At 34.8% G+C, this 9182-nt stretch overlaps 1 pseudogene; it reads left to right on the plus strand.

Annotated features, from left to right (window-relative positions):
• The first annotated feature begins 644 nt into the window (after positions 1-644).
• On the plus strand, positions 645-763 carry LOC120618617 (uncharacterized; annotated as a pseudogene).
• Positions 764-9182: the final 8419 nt, after the last annotated feature.

Below are 9182 nucleotides of genomic sequence, written 5' to 3' on the forward strand. Positions count from 1 at the left end.
GATTGTTGTGTTTAAAATATAGACTATAGAATCACACAGTCTAGGTTTTATTCTGGTTCAACAATTTACAAGATGTATGACCTTGGACACATTACCTCTCTAAACCACTGTGTCATCTGCAAAAAGGAACTAATAGCTTTTCCCTCATAGTGTTAAAGAATATAAACCTGTTAAACCTTTAGGCTATAGTTAGCATTTAATAAAAATTATTTGTAATTATTGTTAAAACATTTTCTGAGTCTAAATTCTGGTAATTCATTCGTGGATTAAAACGTTAAATATCTATATAAATCTACCAGGTATATTCATAAGCAGATATAAATAGTTGAATTGGCTCTAATAATTTCTGTATGGTCTTAATATCTAAATCATTGGGGGCTTTTTCCCTATTATCAGGCAATTATTTTGGGAATGCAATATAGTCAAAAACTGTACTATTACAGACACAATTTATGGGAGAAATTGGATGTTACCATTAGTTGTCTAACCCATAACACATTATGAGAAAGTATAATTATACTTTCTTGAGTTGATCAATGTCTGTTAATTTATAGAACATAAACTTCAGGGCAAACATGTCGTTGGTGTTTAATATTTAAGAATTGTACATCAGCAACCCGGTGCTATTTTGTAAATCTAAAATGCACTACAGCCACGCTATCTTGGACAAGCCCGATCCCATCTGATCTCAGAAGCTAAGCAGGGTCAGGCCTGGTTAGTACTTGGATGGGAGACCACCTAGGAAGACCAGGTGCTGTAGGTGTAAAAACTAAAAAAATAAAGTATTGTAAACTGACAAGCTCCTTGCAATCTGTAAAGTTAACCAAGGGCTGCCTCGCCTAAAAAAAAATGAAGTCTTGTTAGGCAAACATGAGACACATTGGAGCCCTTTCGTGGCAGTGCCCAATTAGAGTGAAAAACTGTAGAACCGAATAAAGTCTAATTCTTGTATATGCAACTGGAAGAGGAAGGGCCAGGGAGACCTTGAAGGAAAGATCCATAGTCATGATTGTGATATTTAGAGAAGAGACCTTTGATGAAAAATTAACACATATAAGAGAAAGTTGAGGGGTTACATATGTGAAAAAAATAATTTACAGAGAATGGTGACTATTCATAATATTTTTGAAACACTCAAATCGGCTTTCATTACAATTGAAAAAAAAAATTAATTGCTGCAACTAATTGTGGTAAGACAAACACTTGCCAGAATTATTTTTAAGAGTGAGGAAGTTCAAAGATAAATATGTTTTTATCTTTGCACTCAAGATATTTATAAGTTAATGTGATGGGAAATATACATACATATCTCCAGAGACATTCTCTCTGACGTATCAGTGCATCAAAGCTTAGACAGTTCTTATAATTAATAGCAAATATCTATTGAAAACTTACCATGTTGCACGCACAGTGTTAACAGCTTATAGACATTATCTCTTTTAATCCTCATGATAATTCCATAAAAAAGATACTCGTTACCCCTTTTTAGCAGATGATACAACTAAGGATCCAGTTGGTTAAGAAAGTTGGCCGAGATCATAGATCTAGTAGGAAGTAAGAGCTCAATCCGGTGCCTGGAACTTCAAAGCTCTTAAACAGTGCAATGTGGAGAGCAATATGTTATGGGAATGCCTGGAGGCATGTGATTAATTCTGGTTAGGAAGGGTTTTTTTTGGTGGCAATAAACTTTGATATGTGGCTTTAAAGATGTGAAGAATTTCCACTGAAATAGGAAGAAAGGAATTCTATGAGACAAGATATGAGCAAGGCACGTGAATGAGAGATGCAGAGTATGTTGTGTGACCTTGAGAGAATGGAGGGTGTGGCGGGGACAGGAAGATGTTAGTCAAAGTGTAGTAGATGATGCAACTGGAAGTGTAATCATTAAATATTATATATTATAATATCTGGCATACGTAACTTAAACTGTATTCTCTAGGCCAGTGATTTCCAAAGGGTGAAGATAAGTGAGCTTGGTAAAGGTTTATCCTAAGTGCAAGACAGGCTGTCATGTGAAATTCACCGTCAAGAGGGGCTAGTGTCAATGACGGGAATGGATCAGTCCCTCAAGTGGAAAAACACCGCCCTGCCTTTACCTCTGAGATGCCCAGCAGGTGCACTCTGCATCTCTGCTCTTCTTTAAGAATCACTTTCCCCGGCTTCTGAGTCCTTTTTCATAATGCTTCTAAAACTTAAATGTGCCTACCAATCAACTGGGTGTCCTTTTAAAATGCAGGTTCTGCTTCAGCTGGTCTGAGATTCTCCATTTCTAACAAGCTCCTGGTGGTGTCCAGGCTGCCAGTCCCAAGGACCCCGTTTTGCAAAGCAAGGCTTTGGTGTACAGCAGGAAGAATCACTTACCAAACTTTCTCTCAAACTGTAAAGACACTTCAGTTGCCTTAGTCAAAACCTGTCCCTGCCCAAGACATCTGGGCTAACCTTCTCAGTTTCTCTGTGGTTTAAGACAAGAAAGTCTAGCCAATATTCAAATATAATGGACACTTTTTACACAGGCACTGAGTTTTTTTTTTTAAAGATCTTGTTAATTTAGTAAATTGCTTAACACCTGTATAACAAACAAGTATTATGCAAAGAAAGTAATTCATAATGTAACTGTACCAAATAATAATTTTAAAAATAGAAAACATGTTTAAATTGAGCTAATGGGACAAAAATTAAATTATATCACTCTAGTTCCTTTCCTAAACATGCGAAGAGAGTGACTGATTTAATACTTTGATTTAAAAAAAAAATTTCATGCATTACAAAAATTAAAATGTACAAGTAACTTTATATAGTCTAACTTCATTGAGAAATATAGAACTTTTATAACATAATTTCTCATTTTTCAACTGAAGTAAAAATCTACTCAGTTCTGACTTTTAGGGGAGCAAACCATTTCTCAGACTATAGACTTAGACAATCAGTATCCTAAAGAATATATTTTGAAAAACTAAATGAAATCATTGTATCACCAGCCAGAATACCACAAGCCTTGGTTCCTTTTCAAGATGGACCTACTTTGGATTCTGTATATTATCTGAATTTTCACCTTATTACATGTTAATATAGTAGAAAATATCACAAGGTCATCTAGGACTGTACTTACGTCTGGCAGAGAATTCCTTGCAATTTTTCTTAAAACCTTCAGATAAGTAGATTAGTCAACATTCCCGGGTAACTTATTTCATTATCTCAAAGACACTTAGGGACATAAGGCATCCAAAAAAAAAAAAGATTACTTCCACTTTACTCTAACTCCATTTCTCTTGTTCTGCTCTCATCCAACACAAAAACATCTGCTCACCAGCACCCACATGATTTTCTGTGAGTACCTGATTATTGTTGTTAAGCACTCTCCCAGACTTTGCTTAAATCTCAGCTCCTTAGCTTTTCTTCCAAAACTCCTTAGCCCAAGGAATATTTCCTTTTCGCTTCGACATCAGATGGGCTTGAAATTATCCATTTCACATTATTTAGCAAAGTCCCAAATCAGACATGGAACTCTTAAGGATATAACTAATAACAGCAGTGAAAGTTATTGCTTTGTAGAATATGCTCCTATGTCTATATCCAAGAATCCAATCAGTGTTTTCCACAGTTGATATCAAGGAGTTCAGCTATCATTTAGAATAGGCCTATTTATAAATTTATAGATCTGAGAGTTGAAATCTAACTTAAAGGCCATCTAGTCCAAACTTCTCATACACCAGTTCTATAGCAGAGGCCCCACAAATTTAAATTACCTTCTGCTCTATGTCACAAGGTTTTAGAATGTTGAGATTATAATTCTTTGAATTGCTCAACTCTTTGCTCTACTAATATCGAATTAATGGTTTATACTTAGTTGTGACCTTGAAACAAAGCCTTCTATACAATAGTAAAGTAGAGCCTATTTTGTTTATTATTAGTGGATGTTTTTTAGTAGATTTTATTTCTGTCATATTAGATCTTGATTATAACTGCAACCTCTTTAAATTTTCAAAGTGCTTTAAATAACCGTGATACTGGATGATAACTATAGTGTTCATTTGGAGTGTGCCCTCTTCAATTCCCAGCTTGAATCTTCTCTCCAGTGTCCCCAACAAATGAATTTGTCATTGAGGCTCTCTTTTCTTGGAGTGAATCTCAATCATTCATGAGTTATTAATCTATTCTACTTTTCTAACTCTTAGAAAATTCTCTAAAATCAAACCCACCTTCGCTTAATTGTAATTTGTTAATTTTAGTCTCAAAGGCCCCTTATGACTGTGTTTATAAGCACCTACTATGTGCTAAAATTGGATCTTTAGATGAGGTCATGACCCCCTACTAATCCACCCACTCTTTGCATTGTCCTGTAAATTGTGGTAAGGGACTGGGCAGAGAATCAGCTTCACCAACCATAGGACCATGACTCTCCTCATTGTTGACAATGAGCTTCTATCATAACAGTAAAGGTCATAGGAACTTCTGTGGCAGGCATATCACCCTATTATATTGACTATGTCATCAGTGTAACCTCTGGTTTTTCCTTCACAATAATGCTCACTAAATTCTACTTAGAAACAGTTTTCCCCTGTCTTACTCTATACAGTTGTTTTTGTGGTTGATTTCTGTTGCTTTATATTTTTATAGCTTTTGTATTGGGGTGGGTTTCTGTGTAAGCAGAGGATTTTAATGTATTACAATTAAATTTCAACTTATTGCTTATAGCCCAAAATCTCAGCTGGTTGATAACTTTTTGGATGCTGGATTGGTCATGTAGTATACTAATTACCTCATTTGGTTTAGCAATATTGGGTAATTGAATAAGCATACCAACTATATTTCTACCAAGTTATTGCTAAACTATCAAACAGGAAGGGTCAAAGACAAAGGCCATTAATAGTCTGTGGCGTTCTCTCCACAAGCGGACACTAAATCTTTGTTTGGAATTTGGTTATTTCCACAATTGCAAGTTCACCTTCACCATTTTGTTGCCCATCCTACATTTCCTCCCTGTTGTCACCAAGATTATTTTGCAGGTTTTGCCAGATACTTTAATCTTTAAAAATTGATTAGTTTCTACCTTTAGTTGCTCCATGGTTATTTTGGTTAAACATATGATTATTCCTATTATTAATAACTTTGATGTCTCAGAAATCAGTGACTATGCTTTAATAATACCAATGTCATACTTATATCTATCATTAGTGAAATTCTCTTTCTTCCCACTTTTGAAAATCATGACAGTTGCTCCATCCCTCTTCATCCAGCTTCTGTCTGGTTCCCCTTCGTTCCTCACATACTACCAGTAGCTGATAACTAATCTCTCTGACAAACTGTCTTCCTACCCTAAAGCACAACTTGTCTGGGGCACGAGCCTGGCTCAGAACAGCTAAACTTCCTTTTACTTTCTCTTCACTTACATTGGAACTCTCCTCTCTCTAAAGCAATTATTTTCTGCGTAGGAACCGAACCAAAGACAAACAGAAAACATTCACTCAACAATATATATTAAACTTTTATGATAAATTAGGTATGATTCCAACAAATTTATTTATATTAAAACTGATGATAAATCCACAAAAATAATAGCTTCTTACAACTATATTCTCTATTTAGCTTAATGTTTTCTTTAATAGCAATTGTTTATAAAGCTTAGGGTACAGTTTTAAAGTATTTTTACATAAATTACCTAACTCAATGCTGACAAAATTTTTACTACATAGACATTATGCTCCTTATTTACAGAGGTATAATCTGAGTTTCCTTGAAATTAAGTAAATTGCTAAAAATCCTCTAAGATAGGGAAAAGCCTTAAATCTAATGCTCTCTCACAAATCACAGCCACCTACCTAACCAGTTTTTCTTATTTTTAGTTTAATCAATATTCACTAATATATAGGTACTTCTATTAGTATTAGTGATTTTATTATAAGAAATGTATAGTATCGGTGAATTTATTATAAAAATTCCATTTTTGAAAGTTTCCTCTTTGATCTGTCTACCCCTTCAGAGACTCAGAACAGGAAAGCTAACTAACTGATTAAAAATAAAAAGTTCTGCCATTTTGGCCACATGTCTGATCCTACCCCATTTTCTTGACTTGATTCGGGGGCTTTATGATGGGATGGCCGCTTTCTCATACAGTTTCACTGCTTTCACTTCATTAGTCAGTTTTGACTTGGATGTCAGAATTTGATCCAGAAATAAGTCTTTTCTTCCTCTGCTCAGACATCCTTAGCAAAGCAAGGAATGCATCATCAGAATCTTTGCTTTGAGCTGGATCATGAAGTTTAGCTCACTATTCTGTGAATAGCAATACAAAAATAAATCCAGTTCATGTAAGCAACATCCATTTCTTTGAATAAAATTACCTCTGTTTCTGTAGCCTTTTCCTTTTTATCTAAGAGCTCCCCACAGAAATCCCGCTCTTAGGTTGATGGATATTTTTACTGTGTGTTATGAGTCAGGGTTCAATCAGGGAAGTGGAACTACTGTAAGTAATATGAAATAAGGGTTATTGTAGGCATTAGGTCTTTCATAATTGAGGAAGAAGCAGGGGGTACTGGGAGGATTAGCCAGCCCTGAAGCCAGGCATACCAGCTGCTGGAGCGGATCCCCGGAGAAGAGTAATATACACATCTGTGGAGGCTTTGTTTATGCATGTGATGGTGGGCCTGGAGTCGCTGTTGGTCAGTGTGGCCGGCAGCTGAGAAAACTGGGCAGGGAGCCGGTGAGAATAAGGACAAGCTGGACTCCACCGGCACCTTTACATCTCTTCTCACTGCTTCTAATTGTGCTGACCCTGAGAGAGAAAAGGCTGCTGCTTCACCTTTACTTTGCAAGTTTTGACCAGTTTTCTCATTTAGACAATTCTAAACCAGAACCATAGAGAGAAGTCAATTCTGGTGAGTGCGTTTCCAGTTTAAACTAGTTGACACAGTACAAAACCACCCTGCTGGGACCCATCTTCCGAATATGGAGTTCTATACTCTCTCTTCTATCATTCTGGATCTTTGCCATATATTTTCAATTTTGTGTTATGATTTTGATTTTATTATACATTTAAATCTTCAATAGTTATTTGTATGATTTTACAAATCACGAAAGGAAGAGTTCTACCTGTCTAATTTAAAATATACTCGGAACCATATACTAAATGCCTATCTCATATCTGTTTCTTTTGACTACTCTGCTTTCCTTTGTACTTTAGTTATTAATTCCTGTGACAATACTACATTGTTCTAGTTCTTGTATCTCTGTAACACCTTTTAAAATCTTTAGGAATTTCTTCACTAACCATTATGTTATCCTTCCTTTTTGTGACTATTGTCGTGTACCTACTCTTCCAGATGAATTTCAGAATCATTTTATTTTTTTTTCACACCCTACCGGTGTTCTATGAAAGTTTTATCAGAATTGCATTGTTTTTAGATTAATTGGACAAGATTTTGTTTTTAAAATATTAAAATATTTAAAACCAAAAATATATATGATTCCATCTGGCTTAATTTTTAAGGTTATTACTGGGTTTCTAGATTTCTGGTGGCAGTGGTGGTTACTGTTGCTGTGAGTCTCCTTCTCCAATTCAATTTCTAACCAATTATTACTTTTAGTGTATTAAAATTAAACTTGGATAATTCATTAAACTCTTATTTTTCTAATGTTTTTTTTATCATTCTTTAAATATAAGGTCATAGCATTTTCAAAAATACTATGAAAAAGTTTACATATTATGTGTTAATATTTGTACTTCAAATTTACTTTTCTTCCTCTATTGCTCTGGCCAGGATACCCAGAAGATAAAGAATAATGACTGCAATAATGGCCATTCTGGTCTATTCTGTACTCAAATAGGAATGGTTCTATTACTTTACCACTAAGTGAACTGTTGTTTTCTGAAACATGCTTAAGAAATGTTTCTTCTTTATATTTACAGAGTTTTTGTTTTGACCTTAATCAGAAATGAGTGGTGAGTTTTATCAAAGGCTTTCTCAGTATCTATGAAAATAATCATGTTAATTTTGTTTTTATACTCCTCAATGTTATATTAATAAAATACCTTAATTTGCATTCTTCCTGCATTCCCACAATAAAACCTATCTAATCATAACATTTTTCAGTATATCGTTGAATTGGATTTGTTAATATTTTATTTCTCCATTTTATATTCACTAGTGACATTAGTTTCCAGCTTTGTTTTTCCCTGTTGTGTTTTTGCTTTATAGTTATTCTAGCCTTATCAAATGAATTTCAAACCTTTCCAATATTTACATATTTTTTCTTTCCCATTACTTCCTGCCATGAATTACTAGACATCAAATTGTTTTTTAAATTTTTAGTCTCAAATAAATTTTTTTATGGAGAGGATCTTTCTCTTCCTTATTTTAGGTAAACATTTCCTTCCAGTTCTCCTGAGGGCTATATCATTTCAGTCCAAGACACAATCACCCCAATGTGATAATCCATGACTATAGAATACAAATATGCTACTCCATTGCCCCATAACCATTTTTAAGTTTATTCAACAAACACTTATTGCTGAGTGTGTAAGGTGTATCATAATGGGACCTAACGTGTGGGAGACAAATTGTTTTAAGATACACCCAAAAGACATTATCTAGCCTTTAGAAACTTAAAATGTGTTTGGAATAATGACAGACACTCTTGAAATAATTTCATGAAAGTACAAATAAATGTATTCACAATACTTCATGATAAAGCATAAAATGAGTATGGAAATTCAGAGAAGATGTGCCTAAGTGCTGAGTTACACAAGTTAAGAGGAATTAGTCAGAAAATGCTTAAGAGGAGAGGTGAGCTCTGAGCTCTATATCAAATTAGGGGATACACATGAAGTGGGAGCCATGCGACAATACTTTGACTGATAGGTAAAAAAGCAGGAAACAACAATAAGCAGATCCATGGTAGATGATAAGATATGAATTAGTTTATCTAAAGCTGAAAGAGGAATTTTAGAAAGCTTAATAAATGAAAGCAGAAAGCATGGTATGGCAATGCTACGGCAGGGCCTGTGGACGGGGTCCCACCCTGCCGGCCCCAGTAGGCCAGTGGTACTTTCAAACTGTCTCTTAATGTTACACTGGACTTTGTTCAGGATCCAGAAAGAGGTAGGCCGACTCTGGTACATCTACAAAACTCAGCTCAAATTTGATCTTGAATCGACATATATTATTATAATGAATATGTACAAA

Source organism: Pteropus medius, unplaced genomic scaffold (genome assembly GCF_902729225.1).
Source record: "Pteropus medius unplaced genomic scaffold, Ma_sr-lr_union100, whole genome shotgun sequence".
Classification (NCBI taxonomy): Eukaryota; Metazoa; Chordata; class Mammalia; order Chiroptera; family Pteropodidae; genus Pteropus; species Pteropus medius.